The 16830-nt window shown below is 38.6% G+C and overlaps 1 protein-coding gene across 7 annotated transcripts in view; it reads left to right on the forward strand.

The window, feature by feature from the left end:
* The window catches only part of FBXO34 (F-box protein 34), a 137882-nt gene that overhangs the window by 71644 nt on the left and 49408 nt on the right, over positions 1–16830 (forward strand). The window lies entirely within an intron of this gene.

Consider the following 16830-nt stretch of genomic DNA (forward strand, 5'->3'; position numbering starts at 1 on the left):
GAGCTACTGTAGCACACAGTATTGAATCTTTCTCTTGGTAGATTGCATTTTTTCTTTAACTGAAGTGAATCTTGGGAAAGTGGTAGAAAAATGATTAGACTCCAAGTAGCAATGTATTGGTCCTTCAGGGGCAGGGGGGGAGAAGCTATTTATATAATGTCATTTTTTTAAAAGATTTTATTTTATTTGAGAGTGAGTGAGTGAGAAAAAGAGCACATGAGCAGGAGCAGAGGGAGAGGGAGAAGCAGACTCTTCTGCTGAGCAGGGAGCCTGATGGGGGGCTTGATCCCAGGACCCTAGGATCATGATGTAAGCTGAAGGCGGACACTTAACCGACTGCCCACCTAGGCACCCTATGTAATGTTATTGTTAGTACTTTTGAAATTATCATCTATTTAGGTAAAGAAACTTAATGAGCTAATACCTGTGCTCTAAAGATAGAGACTTTTAAGATACTTTCAGTGTAGTATCCCATTATATCTGGAGGTCAAGTTTTTGTAACTCTCTCTCTCTCTCTCTCTTTTTTTTTTTTTAAGCAATGAGGCCCTAATAAGCCAAAGAACAGGAAAAAAAAACATTTCCTGTACTTAATAAATGGGTTTTGTAGTCATCCTCAGGCCCCTTCCTGAGGGCTTCATAATTTAGAACAGAAAGTAGTGTGTCTCATGTTTTACCTGTGTCCTTAGCACGAAAGTGGTGTCTAGCACATGGTTGATGTTCAGTAAACATTTGTTGAACGAATGACTATTTATAAATTGATTTCTTTCTTTTGGTTTTGCTAGCACATTTTTTGGGTGGAGAGGGAGATACTGTTGAGAGACAAATTATACCAGCTGACGTTTTTGCTTGTTTGTTAGGTAGTGGTGGTGGTAATTAGGTATGTGCTTGCCTTAGGATTTGTATTGGCTTTTTTCTGTGCCTAGAACACTATTCTCTTAGATAAATCTTCATGCCTAACTTCCTCCCCTCCTCTGAATCTCATATATATATATGCCTAACTTCCTCCCCTCCTCTGAATCTCCCTAACTTCCTCCCCTCCTCTGAATCTCATATATATATATATGCCTAACTTCCTCCCCTCCTCTGAATCTCATATATATATATATATATATATATATATATCTCATATATATATATATATCACCTTCTCAAGAAGACTGTATTGACCTCTCTGTTTAAAATGGCATCTGCTCCCCTCTCCCTGTATTTCCGAGTTTCCTTATCCTAATCTGGTTTTCCCCATAGCAATTACCTCCTTGAAACATATACTATATAATTTACCTAAGATTATTACTGTCTCTCTCGCCACCAGTGTTCGTTCCTTTAGGGGCTTTAGACTATTCACTGTATTTCAAGTGAGTCATAGATGCTGGGCAAGCATTTGTTGAATGAATGAAGACAGGAACAAGGTAACATGTGAGAAAGTAAGTTATAAAATAATTCTTATTTTGAAAATTTCTATTTAAAAGTAGATATCCATTATTTAAAAAGTTTTGCTTTTGGAGACCACTGTGCTCCATTATGATACCAAGGCAACACCTGTGCAAGGTTAGGGACTATATTCTCTTGGTGGAAAAGGGACTGAGTTTTAGCTTCGATGAAATACATCATCTGCTTCAAACCTCTGGCATCTGTTTTGGTGAAGTTGCTTGTCGTAGCCTTCAGTGGTGGGTTTAGTTAAGACAAAGTTGCTAGGTTTGAGTGTGTTCCACTGTGTGCGCATGGAACACCTATTTCCCGCTGGAGGTGGCTTTCCACAAAGTGAGGAATGACAATAGTAAGAGCTTCCTTCTTTCTTTGGACTAGGTCTTATACTAATCTTTATTAAAACCCTATGACGAATGGGTTCTTGTCCCCTGTTTCTTGGGGAAAACTTAAGAGGTTTTAGAGGTCAAGCGGTTTGCTTAGCCAGTAAGTGTGTTGAAGCTGGAATTCAAATCCAAGCAGTAAAACTTGTAGCGGAATTCACTACCCAAAATGTTTTCCTGGTGAAGAGCACCTAGAAGTGAAAAAGAAATTAGAAACAAGTTAGTACCTGATGTCACAGAGACTTTTATCATTATTTGCTCCAGCTTCGCATGACTTCAGTTGATTGAATGAGGCCACTGTGATTGAAACAGTAATATTATGTTAAAGTTAACTAATGCAACTTAAATAAAGTATATTTTAAATAAAACCAGAACTGGCTCCTAACCAGATCTCCTATTACTTGAATTTGGTTTAGCTCAAGAACAATTAATTTTAATTTGTTTTAAAAACAATGGTGATTTGTGGAGTGTGAATTAGAATCTACAGTTGCAGGAAATTATGCTTAAGGATACGTATTTATATGCTGAAGCCAGTAATGTGTATAGGAAAAGTTGTAGGACATTATTGTGTAGATAGAATCATTCTATTTTAAAAATAACGCTCCAGAGCAAGACATGAGGTACTACTTTTGGAGATACGTTGAGACTTTTTTGGCCTGAGATGATCACTGGGAAGAGTTCTCACTGTGATGAGAACATCCTACTGAATGAGGTGCTTTTCTTGATGCCCCATTCAGTTTTAGTGGGATAAAATACTGACAAAAGCTTTTTCTTAATACTTCTTTTTGCCCCTTTGAAGTGGCCAGCAGAGGCTTCTTTCTCAAATGCATGTTCATGGTGGAGGGAAAAAATGTAATGGTTCAGAAGAGTTTATGATGAAAACAGTAATTCCTTTTCCTTACCCCTCCCCACCTAGTTCCCTCTCCAGTGGAACCACTTCAGTTGTTTCTATGATTGATTCATATTTCCCCATGTTAATATGCTTTTTTGTTTTCTTGATTTGCCAATTTTAAGCATTATCTATTGACTTTCTGTGGTGAGAGTCAAGATTTAGCTCTCATTTACCACGTGTCAAGAATTACAGGGGATCTGAGATTTTCCCCTACTTGAAGCTAACAAGTTAGCCTGCCACAGTTTCGTGGATGCTGGTGGAAGACACAGTGTTAGAGATGAAGTACAGTTTATTACTCATAACAGTAGCAGTAGTCAGAATATCAGCATTCATTTGTGCCCGTGTCCTGAGCCTCAGTTCCCACAGGATACTGCAGAGAGGGCCACATAATACCTATTATACCCACATAGTGGGTTTTGTTACTGGAGAAAACTCTGAGCTTAGAGATTTCAAATATTTTATTACAGGCAGTAAGCATGCCTGCCCTTTGTTCCAGAGGGAGACAGTAAGCATGCCTGCTTTTTGTTCTTGAAGAAAACATTTTGTTTTGCAAGGCTGTTTGCTATATGAACATTCTTGAAAATACAGTCTAGAACAATGAGCAGACAGCATCTTGCCTGAAAGACATAGAGACCCATTACGAATTATTTCCCAACACGACTATACCCCATTTCCCATCTTCTTTCTGCTATAGTTCTGTCATCATTTTAAGCTCTTTGGTCACCTTGGTAAATACTATCTATTTGTTTTTATTACACTAACAGTAGGTGATATCTTTTGACTTCCTGCTTTGAAAGAGGAGTATTTAAGGCTGGGATCCTTGTATGTTAGAAAACCAGCGCAACCATAACTTAAGTGAAAAAAACAAATTGGTTTCCAGACCTGAGAGCCCAGGAGGATAGAGTAGGATTGGATCCAGGAGCTCAAACCTTGCTTTGAAGAGTTGCTCTCTTGCTGTTACCCGTCTGATTTCCTCCTTTTAGCTTTATTTTCAGGATGCTCCACACCCTTCCCACCCCTTACCCACCTGTACAGATTCTAGGCTTTGTGTTTATTTCCAAACAAGTTATGGCAAAGCAGAGAGAATGGGTTAGAATACTTAAGAGCCTGGTCAACATGCATACTTTTTTTACAGATGGGAATGGGGTCAGCCCTGTATGAATCACATGTATTAGGGGTGGGGAGAAGGTAATTCTCCAAAGATAAAACAGGATGTTCTCCCCGTATCAGAATTTCCAGTTGTATTCTTTTTTGGGGTATTATTTGCTTTTATAGCTTCCTTTAATTTTTCCATTTTTAAAAATTTATCTTTTTGTTTTTATTGTTTTTAAAGATTTTATTTATTTATTTGACTGAGAGAGAGAGAGCACAAGCAGGGGGAGTGGCAGGCTCCCCACTGAACTGGGAGCCCAATAGGGGACTTGATCGCAGGACCCTGGGATCAGGACCTGAGCTGAAGACAGATGCCTAACCGGCTGAGCCACCCAGGTGCCCAATTTTTCCATTTTTTAAAGATAGTATCAAATTTCTAGTATCTCTCTTTTTCATAGTTACCATCCTAGATACCCTCTATCCTCCTGCTCTGTTCTGTGTGCTTTGTTTAGAATTGCTGCTCAACTGGCATCTTGTGACTTGCCTTCATTATGCTCCTGTTTCCCATATATTCATCTCTCTTGGTTTTATTGCCTTGTTTTGCTAGGGTACATACTAAGGTAAGATGTGTGGGAGGTAAATTTTGAGCAATTCCTTGTCTGAAAAGGTTTTTATTCTGTTCTTAAACTGGATTGTTAGTGTGGCTGGGAATGGAAGTCTAGGTTGAACATAATTTTCTGTCAGAATTTTAAAGCCATTGCTTGACTGTTAGTATCCTTCATTATTGATGAAAAGTCCTAGGCCAGTTTGATTCTTGTTCCTTTGTAGATGAGCTGTTTTTTCTCTGAAATCTTGTAGTATCTTTTTTATCTCTGTTGTCTCAAATTCTCCAGTGATATGTCTTGGTTTGGGCTTTTATTCATTTGAGCACTGAGTGGGCCCTATTAATTGGAAGACTTCTATAAATCTATTAACTTATTCATCTTTTGTGGAAAGTTTATATTTCTTCAGAAACTTCCTCCAAATTTTTTTCTTTTCATGCCAGAATTCTTTTTAATTTTTAATTTTTTATTGAAGCATAGTTGACACACAATGTTACATTAGTTTCAAGTGTACAACACAATGATGCAGCATCTCTGTATGTAATGCTGTGCTCCTCACAAGTGCGGCTACCCTCTTTCTCCATACAGCGCTGTTACAGTACCATTGACTGTATTCCCTGTTCTTTCTGGAATTCTTATTGATCATATGCTGACCTCCTGGACTGTTGCTGTGTCTCCTTTGATAATTTTTTGTGTTTTTGTCTACTTTTTAAATTTCATCTTCACAACTTCAAACCTTATATTGCCTTTTTAAATTTATTTTTTATTTCCAAGAGTCTTTTCTCATTCTGTTTTGCCTTTTCACAGCATCCTGTCTTGCATTATGTGTGCAAAATCTTAACTGTTTCTGAGGATCTTAGAAGGCTTTTAACAAGATCTATTCTGTTTTACGAATTCTATTTCTACCTTTGTCACATTTCTTTAACTTTGTGTTTCCTTATCTCTTTCATGATACAGATGTTTGATTCTGATTTAACAAACAAATGGAAGAATGAAGCAATAGAAAATGGTTGGGATCTCTGTACCTACCTAGGGTCTGTCAACTGGTGAGCTTTGCATTAGGGTGAGCAGTTAGGGGCTTCAGTATTCTTGACGAGTGGTGCTAAGGCCTATAATAGCTGCTATTAATTCTCTTCCGACAGTTTAATTTTATTAAAGAAGGATCTGCCAGTTAAAATTTTTTTTAATAACGTAAAATCTCAAAGATTATTAGGATTATGAAGAGAGTCAATGATCTAGGGTCTAGAAATGTTCAAATAGTCCTCTTTCCTATGTTTTACGGTAGGAAGTTTTACGGTATAGAGTAGGATAGCAGACAGCAGCCCCCATGTTGGAGCTTGACTGGTTGGATTCAAATCTGGTTCTGCCACTTAGTTACAAGTTACTTAGCCTCTCAGTGCTCCACTTTCCTCATCTGTAGTATTCAGACAATACTGATACTCACCTGGAGCACCTGGGTGGCTCAGTTGGTTGGGTGGCTGACTCTTGGTTTTAGCTCAGGTCATGATCTTGGGGTCTTGAGATCAAGCCCTGTGTTGGGCTCCGTGTTCTGTGGGAAGTGTGCTTGGGGATTCTCTCCCTCTCCCTCTGCCCCTTCCCACCCCTGAAATAAATAAATCTTAAAAAAAAAAAAAACACTAAGGTTGTTATGAGGATTTAGTTAAAAAATACATCTTAAATACTTAGCATATAGTGAATTCTCAGAAGGTGTTAATTTTACTTTTTGCTCTGCCAATAATAATTATGTAATTTAGGTATGGTGGTTATTGCCCACAGCAGAAATTTTGGTAGGATTAGGTAATTTTAGAATGTGTTTTTCTCTTTAGAACCTCAAAAAACACTTGGTGTCATTACTTGAAGAGCTGAAATGTGTATGTGCAAATGTTTTCATAAAAGTCTCTGAAAGGTTCCCCCCCTACAAAGAATCTTACTAAAGATAACTTGATAAGAAAAGTAGTCTTGGAACACAGCCAGAAAACTAGGAATGAAAAAATACTATTTTCATGCCCAGAAACCTCTATGTACAATCAAAATCATATGTGCTCAGGATGTTAGGGAAGCTTGTTCCCATACAGAACACACTGACAATCCTACTTTTTGGACTTCAGAAAATATTGAAAGTTTCTTTATAAATGGATGTCTAGGGCAGGACTGGCGGGAGGAAATAATTCTTGAAAAAAAATATTTTTCGAGTACTCCCCATTATGTTGGAACACTCTGAGACTTTCCTCACCACACTCTGCTGACTATTTGTGAAATTCGGGTGAATTAAATAAGAGAAAAACTCTTGTATGGTGGTTCCTGTCTCCCTCCGCCCTCCAAACTTGACCCTTATTTGAACTAGGGGGTTTTTAGTTTGAATTATTTATGTTGCTTTTTTTCTTTTCCCACATAGTGAAGGAAGTCCTTGGAATGTATTACTGTTCCTGTTATTATTTACTTTTTAAAATGCAAACACACACATAAGTAGTGTCAGTGAGCCCCTATATATTACCAGTTAGTTTCAACATTTTGCCGTAGTTGTTTATTCTTGTCCCCGTTTAAAAACAATTTTAAACCAAATTCTAGACATCATGTTATGTTAGCCCTAAATACCTCAATATGTCTTTTAAAGAGACATTTTCCCCATAACCACAATGCCATTATTTTACCTAACAAATTAACAGATTGCTGTGATGCTTAGCTTCTGAATTTTATTCTCCATATTAGTATTATCAAATTCCTTTATGTCATCTAAAACCCAGTTATATTCAAGTTATTGGTATCATTTTTAAGTGACCTGTTTTTTTTAAATTTACGTAAACATATTTGTATTTGCAAGTGCTTGAATTTAACTTAACACAGAAATTTTGAAACACATAAAAGTAGATGAAATCCGTGCAATAAACCCCCATGTACCTATGACTCCGCTTTGGCAATTATCACCAACTCAATGCCCAGTTTTCTTTCATCTGTTCTTCCACTTTCTTCCTCCTGGGTTATTTTGAAACACATCCCAGATATCATTTCACTTGTAGTCTAGTTAGCGTATCTTTAAAAGATAATGACTCTTGGGGCACCTTTGTGTTTCAGTTGGTTAAGCATCTGCCTTGGGCTCAGGTCATGATCCCGGGATCCTGGGATCACGCCCCCTGTCCCACTCCCTGCTCAGTATGCAGTGTGCTTTTCCCTCTCCCTCTGCCTGCTGCTCCCCTTGCTTGTGCTTGCTCCCCTTGCTTGTGCTCGCTCGCTCTCAAATAAATAAATAAATAAATAATATTTTTAAAAAAATATAATGACTCTTAAAAATGTATATATGTATATATGTATTTACCTCCACAATTCCTTAATATCATCAACTATCCAGTATTCAAATTTCCAATTATTTCAGATGTCATTATTTATTTTTCAAACTTCATAGTTTTAATAGGATCCACATAAGGTCACTGCCTTCCTGCTGGTTGATAATGACTTCTAAGTCCTTTTTAATCTAGAGGTTCCCCCTCACTACCTCTCTTTTTTCCTTTCCCTTGTAATTTATTTATTAGAGACACCAGGTTATTGGTCCTTTAGAGTTTCTGAGTCTGGATTTTAATGCTTACATCCATGTGGCTTAGTTTAACGTGTTCTTTTTTCACCGTTGAGCATACTAAATATTCTTGTAATCTGAAGATACAAATGTTATTATTTTGTAAATCTTAGAGTTTGATTTAAATACTATATAATACCAGTCGTTTAAAGCGTGGCCTTCTCTTTTTGGTGAAACAGCATTTGTAAAGTGAGTTGATAGCTAATTAGAAGCTGTAAGCCAGATTCCTTGGCACTGCAGTGGGCTACTCTTCACATAATGAACAATATGAAAAGCAGCCCTGTAAGGACAACATCAAAAAGAATTTTGTTTACTAATGTTATGCAATATCTTGTACACTTAGCCTTATCTTCTTAAATATGCAGATACTGGAGTTACACCATTTCCTCATGTAAAATGAGGGCAATATGTATTTCAGTGGCCTTTGGTGGGTCTTGAGAGAGAAAGCATCTAGCACAGTATGAAGTGTGGAAGAGACCTTTGAATGTTTATTTCCTTTTCTGTAAGCATGGCCATAATTGTGAGACTCTTCTGTCTTCAGTCGAAAGTTTTAGGTATAAGGCTGGTGGCCACGGAAACCATACCTAGTCTAAAGGGTTAGGTTGGGTCAACAACAGGTCTGTCCGAGTGAACCAGGGTGTACACTCCGAGCCACTTAGGACAGGTTATGGAGTAGCTGGTTAGAACAGATAGGTCATGTTACATGTACCCATGGTTCACTGTTCCCTCTTTCCCCAACTTCTTTGGTTGCTGTTTGACGGATTGTACGGTTTAGAAGGTGGGCATTAGATCAGTTCTAGGAGTACAAGAAAAACAGTGATTGGATTACTAGGAAGACAGAGCAGCAGATGTGGCCATGGGGAGCTAGGGATCAAGCAAGCAGAGTGGCCGAAAGATGTAGATACAGTTCCAGCAGCAAGGAAGGACAAGCTGGTTGCGGAGAAACGTGCAGAAAGTCTGAGAACAAAAGTGAAGGAGCAATTTCTGGCTCCTTAAATGATGGTTTCTTTCATGAGGCCTTGAAACAGTTTATTGGTAAGAGCATTCCAGCTAAGCCTCTGTGTTTGAATAACAGAACATCAAATGGAGAGGACTTTTGGAATTTATTTCTTCGTATCTCATAGAACTAGACATTAGAACCTGGGATAATGACCATTTGCTTGCCTCTGCTTGGTTGTGTAGGAAATTTGTATGATGTTAATTAGGCTAGTTAATAGTATAGAAATCATTATTATTATTATTATTATTTTTTACAGTTTTATACCGTTATTTGACAGCCAGTGGTTAGTTCTCACCCACATCATCCGTCTGTAGATTTTTGAAAGTGGTGACAGGTAGATAGGTGACCAGTGTATAAAGCTGGTTTGGTGAGTCTTCATCCTTGTTAAGTTTTCTGGACAACTGCACACGTATATGGTGTGGAACCTTCCTTATTCCTTTGGCCCTGACAGTGTTGTTGAGCCCGGTGTCAGTGCGCACATTTGGAGTTTTCATCTCCTTCATGGTGAATACCGGATGTCTTCGAGTGCCTGAGGGGCACGCTTCTTGAGACCCACTCCATGGATGTGCGTGTGAATGTTGTTGGTGTATACTTTGGTTACTACCTTGATGATGGCAGAATGGCCCATCTTCTTGTCACCCTCTTTGCAGGAGCTGTTCTGCCAGGCCCTGGTTGAAAAAGAAGAATAGTAAATGCCCTGGCTCACGTCAAGTGATTCTGTCATATCTTGTTTGGGGGAATGTGTAGGGATAGAGGAATCTTCTTAAGGAAACCCCTTTAGTAGTTATTTTTCTCATAGCTAGCAGCTGATTGGAATACTCTGGGTAGAATAGGCTTTATAATTAGAAAGTAGTGTTAAGTTACTTATTAGCTATGGGGAACAAATTGTGTGGTGTTTCCTGGGTTTAAAGAAGAATTGATTAAAGTCTAAGAAATTGTTTTTCCTCCATTGACTGGGTTCTTTCTAAATCTAATCTAGCTGGTCTTTGGGCAAATACATCAAAGTATAAGGACTTGCTTGTGATTTGAACTAGATCTGTGTCTCTTTCTGGTGAATAATAGCAGTAAGGAAGCTAAGTTGTCAGAGTTTGTGGAGAGATTCTGAGGCAAATAAATCTTGCCACCAGTGTTTGCTCCTAATGTTCCTTAATTTAAGCAAAGATAATTTCATGTTCCCGTTCCGGAATAATCTCTGCAAACAAATATGTTGAGCATATTGGAGCAGAGTGAAATATGAGAACTAGTCAAGGACAGTGTGCATTCATTGAGTAGAAGGTACCCACAGTGGCCTATGTTATTTTGATACAATAGAACAACCTCGATAAACAGATAAAATGTTTTAATATCCATTAATTTCTAGGGCTCTTTACAGACCCTCCCCTGCCCTTTTAAGGACAGACTATTCATTCTTTCAGTGAAATGTTGAATACCAGCTATGTCTTAACACCATTACAAGAACTAACTCAGCTGTTGAAAAATGATTATACAAGAGTGAGCACTAATTTTGGTTTGCTTTGAACAAAGTAGACAGGACCTTTCTGCATAATTATAGTATTGACTGAATATTGTGCTAAGGGATCTGATCCTCACCACAACTCTGAAATATCAGGCTCAGAAGTAGTGATTCACCAAGGTTATGGAATGAAGAAAAAATGACTACTCTTAGAGTAGAATCCAAGCTTTACAGGAAATGAAGTGGTATTTTGCTTAAAAATTGGAGGGGGATGTCTTTTATGTAAATTACTCTATCTAAATAGGCTGTGATATCATAAATTACTAATTTTTACCAGATATCACATATTAGGATTTGATAACTGGGGACCTCCCCTTGACCCCCTCCTGTAGGAGCTAAAACTAGGATTGGGGTCTCCCATTTCATAGGTGTTAGCTTGTGGGGAGCTGTTGGGAAGGTAAGAATTTGGATTCTGTTATCTATTTCTAAGGTGGTAAAGTTGCTGGAACTTTTGAAGCCATGGGAACTTTAAAAAAAAAAAAGTCCCCTTAATTTCTTTCTCCCTCATCTTGATTCCCATTCCTGGGATAAAAGTAATCCTATTTGTGAAAGAGGGCAAAGGGTATTGTGAACTAGATTAAGTGTGGAGGGCAGGAAGCTGTGTTTACCAGGACCAGGTTACTGCCTGAGAAGAAGTATACCCTTAGAGAAGAGAGAATCTGGGTGCAAGGGTAGTAAAGAGATGGACAATTTCAGTTCCCCTTGAAGACTGTTCATTTATATGGATCCTGTGGTGCTGATATAAAGAAGAGTTGTTTCACTGGACCTGATGGAAGACCCTTGTTCTGTGTCCAAGTGGGTGAGAGGTATTTTCTTTTTGAACTATAGTGAGGGGTCTGTTGAGCACATTGGTGCGAAGCAGAGTATAGGAAACGGTCAAGGGCATTGTGCATTCATTGCCTGGAGTAGAAAGCACCCTCAGTGGCCTGGGTGGTGCTGATACAATAGAATACCACTCTTTGGATATAATAGAGGAGAACAACAAAAGCAGAATAATTCTCAGTTCCTTAAATTTCTGCAGTTTGGAGATCCATGTATAATAGTAAATTTATTCATAAGTGAATTGAGCTAGTAAGTTTTTCCTTGGTTGCTATTACAGCTCTGACAGTTCCTTTCCCTACTGGGAATCCAGGTGAATTCTTGAGAAAGGTTCTTGGTTATGTTGCCTGGCTTGGTGATCTGCTAAAAAACACTTGAGATGTGCTTCATATACCCTCATGAACTTGTGACCCTGAATGTACCAGGATCTAATACTATGATGGTATTAAACAAACTTCCTCCTTTTGCATTTAGGTTTCGAAGTTTGAAAAGCATGCTATTTGTTCTTTGGCTAAGGTGTATGAATTTGAACAGTCTTTGTTGGTGGAATGTCTTCTCTGCCATAGGAGAGGTTGAGGCTGTGTGACCTCTTAGGGGCCGGGTTATTAAAAGGACTCAAATGTCATATTGGAAATAGGTAACCTTTAGATTATATACACATTTTGTTCATTTATAAAATGTGAAAGTTAAAGATTTTCCCAACTAGAAAAATAAAACTGGAAAAAGATTTTAAATTTCTTCTTTCTTTATTCCTCACCCACATTATTAGGTTTTCATAGCTCTAATTAGTATCTGTGTTTTCCTCCTATTTGGAAATATGGTTACTTCATACATAAGAGTTATTTAAAAAAATGAGGGGGTGGTTTTCAAATTTCCTCTGCTTTCCACAATCCAAATACCTTTTTAACTGTATCATAAATGTAAATAAAGCTTATCTCCATTGATTCCATTTTAGCAAACAGCTTTAAGTCCCTCTCCACTTACCAGGCAGTCAATTTTTTGAAAAGGTTGGTGGTTTTTTGTTGTTGTTGTTGTTTTTAGTGTGTTTATATACTCAAGTGGTATTTGCATACACATTTTATTTTTAAAATATGTAACTTAATTCATTTATAAGACAAACTAATTCGTTCAGCTAAAGCAAACAAACAACCAAATAAAAAGAATCTTTGTACTTTATTCTGGTCGCAGTTTTTGGTAGCTTTTATTCCTTGGTTTTCTCACATATTCCAGATTATTTTCGAGCTTTCCTGTTATGCTCAGGTTATAAGAAACTGACCATCTTAGATGAAAGTGGCAGAATTCTACAGCCTTAAATGAACTTAATGACTCATCATTTGCCCATCCCTGCACATCTTTTCAAGAAAAAGTAACAGATTTGTTAAGATCATTGGGCAAGGGATACAAACAAAGCATTATACTTTGGAAGATAACGACTGTTTTAAATCTTCGTCATTCTCTTTTGAAAATACTCAGAATACAAAATAGCACTAAGGAGAGGTGCAAGGTTGCTTTGATATCACTGTGGAATCGAATGTCTAATTTGCAAACACTTGTAAGTAACATTGTATCATATAATGGGCTTCTCTTATTAGCTTGTTTGAATATATTGGTGTTTCTTTTTTTCCATTTATGGTTGGCTCACCAGTGTCTCTGTGAATGATTCTATGAGCAATAGACCTAACTGGTTTATGTTGTCTTATCCATGGGCCAAATTTCAAATACAGATCTGTGATTCCAGTGATATTACTATTTAACAACTTATACTATTCCCTTTGGGAACCAGCTATAAGGATCTATACCAAAGGATATTGGGCAAAAGTAGGAATATGACTTTGAACCTAAGTTTTGTAAGTTTACGTTAGAGAGACTTATAAACAGTTTTTTAAAATTTTTGTTGTTAGTGAAATAGTTTAAAGTAATTTTGATTCTGTTCAGAAAAGACCTCAGATGAGCTGAAATTTGAAGTGTTTATAAAGATAGTTCCCTGTTTTTGAGTGCTCAAAGCATTTTTTGCTAAGCATTTTACATGCATATATGTTAAGGACACAAAATTACTGTTGTCATATTATTAGACCGACAAGTGCGGTGTTTAAAAAACAAACAGCACTCCCCAGGAGGTTCTAATCTGCAGCTAAAGTTGAGAAAAACTACTTTAGAAAGATTCACAGGTAGCTGGTTTGGGTCTCTGGATGAATGGTTATGCTTCTTGGAGAGAAAATATGGGAAGAAAGGGGCTTAGTGTATAAATGTCTGATTGGGCTGGCAGTTGGAAATATGATCTGAGGCCTAGAGGCAGTCAGTTCTAGAGAATGAGGTACGGGAGAATTATTGGCAACAAGATGGTATTCAGAGTTATAGGATTAGGTAAAATTGCCCTGGGAGAGCTTGCGTGATGGAGAAGACCCAGAATCCTGGAGAATCTTGAAATGTTTTGAGTGGGTGGAAGGAGAGGAACAAGAGAACAGATATGTATGTAGGTGTTCAGAAAAGAAGCAGGAACAATGAAGAAGGAGTGAATGGTGTTTCAGAGGCCAAGAGAGATGATAGTGTCAGGTTACAGAGAACAGGTGCCTGGTATATGGTGGGTGCTTAATAAATACTTGTTGCAAGTAGAATTTAGTTTTAGAAGTCGTAGGTTTCCACTGGTGGTTACTGGTGACCTTGGTGGTAATTTAATTGTAGTAGTATTTCTCCTACCTTGCTCTAGGCTCATATTGTTCGCCTTTGTAAGTTCCTTATTCTCTGCTTTAACTATCAGAGTCTTGTAGGGCTTTGTTGTAGGCCATTGGTTCTCCAGGTATGGCTCCCCACATCAGAAGCATCAGCATTATCTGGGAACTTGTTAGACATGAAAATCCTCAGTCCCTACCCAGACCTACTGAATCGGAAACTGTGGGGATGGCTTCCAGCCATTTGTACTTTAACAAGCCTTCCATGTGATTATGTTGCTCATATTTGAAAACCAGTGTTTTAAGACCTTTTCTCTGTCTGTGTTTTCTTCTTAGGCATTTATATTATTATGGCCTAAGTTGCCATGCTTTGTGCCCAGACTTCCAAATTTACCTCTTTGGTCTAGTTCTTTTGACCAAAAGATCCAGTTTTCAGGTCCACAGATCCAGTTTTCTGTTATTCATTTTGACTTGGCTATCTCACAGTTCCTCCAGCTCAACTTGTTGAAAACTGAACTCAGAATTTTTCTCCCAACCATCTTTTCCCGGGCTCAGTAATAGGCACTGTCATCCATGCATATGTTCATGCTAGAAACTTAAGCTTGATTCACTTTCTAACACAAATACTAACAAGTATTTGTAAACATTCCACTATACTGGTTTAGGGGACACACACACACACACACACACACACACACACACAAACGAAATAGTGATAATGAATAAGTGTCCCCCAAGTTAAGTGTAAGACAGTCTTTTAGGAAATGTCAATTCTCAGAGCTGCTGCTAAGTGATCAATCAGCCTGCCTTGCTGAGTGTGATTCCAGAGTTTAAAGGTTAGTTACTCTTATAAAACATGGACTCTAAACTCAGGTATTCATCTTGTGCTCAACCAAATAAACTTATGTATAAAAGTATAATGTATCTGGTTACTGTTACAGGATTCAATATACTGTTACAAAATTGAAAGCTATGCCTGTTGTAATCCAGACAATTTCCAGGAAAAGATGAGTTGTGAAGTGTTACTGTGTAGGACTCTGGTGCCTGAATGTTTTGGTTCAAGTCATGGTATCACCACTTGCTGTGACCTTGGGCAAGTAAACTAATATATTTGAGACTTTGGAGTAAGCAGTGCCTGGCACATAGGTAAAGGTTCAATAAATGTAAGCTGTGTTATTACTGTCTCTTCCACTTCATCCCTCTACTCCAGCCAGTCTTAATTTATCTTAGCTACTGGTAGCTATTCAGACATGTACTTGGATGCTTTATTTTATTTTATTTTTTATAATTTTTATTGTTATATTAGTCACCATACAGTACATCCCCAGTTTTTGATGCAATGTTCCATGTTTCATTATTTGCATATATTGCACCATGCAATATGTGCCCTCCTCAATACCCATCACTGGCCTATCCCAATCCCCCAACCCTTCCCCTCTGAAGCCCCCAGTTTGTTCCCCAGAGTCCACAGTCTCTTGTGGTTCATTCCCCCTTCTGTTTACGCCCCTTTATTCTTCCCTTCCTTCTCCTACCGATCTTCCTATTTCTTATGTTCCATAAATGAGTGAAACCATATGATAATTGTCTTTCTCTGTTGACTTATTTCATTTAGCATAATCTCCTCCAGTCCCCTCCATGTTGCTGCAAATGTTGTGTAATCGTTCTTTCTGATAGCTGAGTAATATTCCATTGTATATATGGACCACATCTTCTTAATCCAGTCATCTGTTGAGGGGCATCTCGGCTCCTTCCACAATTTAGCTATTGTGGACAATGCTGCTGTGAACATTGGGGTGCATATGGCCCTTCTCTTCACTACGTCTGTATCTTTGGGGTAAATACCCAGTGGTGCAATTGCTGGATAATAGGGTGGGAATGCAAGTTGGTACAGCCACTTTGGAAAACAGAGTGGAGGTCCCTTAAAAAGTTAAAAATTGAGCTACCCTGTGATCCAGCAATTGCACTACTTGGATGCTTTAAAATGCTTATGCAGGTGCGCCTGGTTGGCTCAGTCGGTTAAGTGTCTGCCTTTGGTTCAGGTCGTGATCCCAGAAGTCCTGGGATTGAGGCCTGTGTCAGCTCCCTGTTCAGCGGAGAGCCTGCTTCTCCCTCTGGTCCCCAACCCACCCCCCACTGCTTGTGCTCGTGCCCTTTCTCTATCTCAAATAAATAAAATCTCTCTTTTTTTTTTTAAAGATTTTATTTATTTATTTGACAGGATAGAGACAGCCAGCGAGAGAGGGAACACAAGCAGGGGGAGTGGGAGAGGAAGAAGCAGGCTCATAGCAGAGGAGCCTGATGTGGGGCTCGATCCCACAACACCGGGATCATGCCCTGAGCCGAAGGTAGACGCTTAACCGCTGTGCCACCCAGGCGCCCTGTCAAATAAATAAAATCTTTTTAAACATTAATTAATTAATTGTCAGAACAAGCAGGGGGAGTGGCAGGCAGAGGGAGAAACAGGCTCCCTGTTGAGCAAGGAGCCTGGTGTGGGACTGGATCCCAGGACCCTGGGATCATTACCTCAGCTGAAGGCAGACGCTTAACTGACTGAGCCACCCAGGCGTCCCATCAGATAAATAAATAAAATCTTTAAAATGCTTATCCATTCAGGTCTTCATTTAATCTTCTTCTGTTTCCTCAGATTAGATTAGGGATCCTTTTATATGTTTCCTTAATACCCTGTACTTTTTGGGGCACCTGGTTGGCACAGTTGCTTAAGCTTCTGTCTCTTGGTTTCAGTTCAGGTCCTGATCTCAGGGTCATGAGATCGAGCCGTGCATTGGGCTCTGTGCTCAGTGTGGATTCTGCTTGAGATTATCTCCCTCTCCCACTGTTCCCTCCAGCCCCGTGCATACTCTCTCTCT

Source organism: Ursus arctos, unplaced genomic scaffold, assembly GCF_023065955.2.
Source record: "Ursus arctos isolate Adak ecotype North America unplaced genomic scaffold, UrsArc2.0 scaffold_25, whole genome shotgun sequence".
In the NCBI taxonomy this organism is placed as follows: Eukaryota; Metazoa; Chordata; class Mammalia; order Carnivora; family Ursidae; genus Ursus; species Ursus arctos.